This window comes from Palaemon carinicauda, chromosome 42 (assembly GCF_036898095.1).
Source record: "Palaemon carinicauda isolate YSFRI2023 chromosome 42, ASM3689809v2, whole genome shotgun sequence".
Lineage (NCBI taxonomy): Eukaryota > Metazoa > Arthropoda > Malacostraca > Decapoda > Palaemonidae > Palaemon > Palaemon carinicauda.
The window spans coordinates 59,435,725-59,438,224 of record NC_090766.1 but is presented as its reverse complement, the minus strand read 5'-3'; the positions used below and the strand labels follow the sequence as shown (position 1 = coordinate 59,438,224).

The window sequence follows — 2,500 nt, the reverse complement described above, 5'->3', positions numbered from 1 at the left end:
GTTCCACATAACAGATTAGAGTTTCTGTTGTTGAGAAATATTCAAAATATGCAGACAAAGATGACAAGATTAAAAAACTAAAAGCTTAAGAAACACCCGAAAAATGCTAAAAAGTTACACTGATGAAAAATACTGTGACGAAAAATACAATTACAGTGGAACCTCTACATACGAATTTAATCCGTTCCAGAACCAACTTCGGATGTAGAAATTGTTCGGATGTCGAAACGAATTTTCCCATAAGAATACATTGAAATAGGATTAATCCGTGGTTGAGCCCAAAAACCTATGATAACTTCTTAATAAACTACTACACATAATTTTCCCATGAGAATAATGAACACTAAATTAGATAATAGACATGTAAATAAGAAGAATAGACATGTAAATAAGAAGAATTAGCAAAAAATGATAAATAAGAAACGGGTTTTTAGCGTCACTTTACCTTAGAAACTCCAGCGCAGGTGTCGTTCGTCTTCGCTACGCAGAGAGGAGAGAGGAGACGGACGGACGGCGAGGAGGTAGAGAGGTTAACTACGATAAACGTAACACTACCGTAACTTATTCTAACTTACACTAAGTGAACTTTAACATAACTTAGCTTTTTTTTTTTTTTTTATATATATTTTATATTTTTTTTTACATTTTTTTTTTTCTTTTTGATGATTACGTAATTTTAATCACTATCACTTACATTTAAAATTGACTGAATTTCTTTTGCTTCACTCTTTTCCGTTTTCTGTGTTTCACTTTCTTCCTCTTCACTCTTTGCCGTTTTCTTCGGTTCACTTACATCCTCTTCATCGCGAGTTCGCGTCGCAGTTTTTTTAAAGAAAGCATCGATAGATAATTGCTTGGTACAGCTTTTCAGAATGTTTCGAAAGTGAGTTAGGCAAACATCATCGAATTGAGAAACTACACGACAAACCTGCAATTTCTTTGGATGGTATTTGTCGATGAAGTCGACCACGTCTTGATATTTTCCTAACACCTCTTTTATTTGCGCTGAACCTAACACATGTTCTACCTCCTCGCTCTCTTCCTCGTCATCACTCATGTGCTCCGACATAGCATGGAGTTCCTTGAGCTCATCCGTCGTCAGTTCGTCGTGATGTTCGGCGACGAGTTCCGTAACGTCATCTGCGTTGACCTCCAGACCCATGGACTTGCCAAGGGAGACGATTTCCTCTACGGCTTCCGCTGCACCGACCACGGGATCAGGTTCGGGGTCAAAACCCTCGAAATCTCGGGGAGAAACTGCATCAGGCCACAGCTTCTTCCATGCAGAATTGAGGGTCCGTCGAGTTAATCCCACCCAAGCCTGATCTATGATCTTCAAGCAGTGCACGATGTTGAAGTGGCCCCTCCAAAATTCACGCTAAGTTAAGTTGGTGCTTTGCGTGACATTAAAGCACTGCTTGAATAAGTACTTGGTGTACAGCTTCTTAAAAATAGAGATGACTTGCTGGTCCATGGGCTGGAGGATAGAGGTGGTATTTGGTGGAAGATACAGCACCTTTATGAACTTGAATTCATCGAAGATATCATCTTCAAGTCCGGGGGGGTGAGCGGGTGCATTGTCAAGGCATAGCAGGCACTTTAAAGGCAATTTCTGTTCATGAAGATACTTCTTCACAGAAGGACCGAAAACTTGGTTTACCCATTGCACAAAGAATTGCCTAGTGACCCAGGCCTTCGAGTTGGATCGCCAGAAAACATGAAGCTGATCCTTATCGACGTTGTGTGCTTTAAAGGCCCTAGGGTTCTCCGAATGGTAAACAAGCAAGGGCTTGACTTTAAAGTCCCCGCTAGCGTTGGCACATAGAGCAAGAGTCAACCGATCCTTCATTGGCTTATGCCCAGGCAATTTCTTCTCTTCGGCAGTGATGTAGGTTCGACTCGGCATCTTCTTCCAAAACAGCCCGGTTTCATCACAATTGAACACCTGCTGCTCTACGTAGCCTTCTTCCTTTACGATATTTTCGAAGTTCTTAACAAAGTCAGCTGCAGCCTTTGTGTCCGCACTAGCAGCCTCTCCGTGGCGAACAACTGAATGAATCCCGGACTGTTTCTTAAATTTCTCGAACCAGCCACGAGATGCCTTGAAATCATCTGAGGAAGGCTCGGTTGAACTCTCCCCAGCATCACCCCCAGAGCTCTCCTCCTTCAAGTCCGTAAAGATGGCGTGCGCCTTCTCGCAGATAACGGTTTCGGTGATGGTGTCGCCAACGATCTCTCTATCCTTAATCCACACTAGTAGAAGTCGTTCCATCTCTTCTATGATAGGGGTACGGCGTTTGGAAATTATAGTGATCCCCTTAGAAGGTTTCACTGCTTTAATAGCTTCCTTCTGTTTAAGGATTGTCGAGATCGTCGACATATTACGGCCATACTGTTTAGCAAGTTCACTCACGCGGATGCCACGCTCATGTTTTTCAATAATTTCCTGCTTAATTTCTATAGAAAGCATTTCCTTCTTCCTTTTCTCACCACTACCACT

General features: G+C 42.2%; 1 long non-coding RNA gene across 1 annotated transcript in view; it reads right to left on the bottom strand.

Annotated features, from left to right (window-relative positions):
• LOC137632783 (uncharacterized) overlaps nt 1-2,500 on the bottom strand; it is a 275,903-nt gene that overhangs the window by 185,770 nt on the left and 87,633 nt on the right. The window lies entirely within an intron of this gene.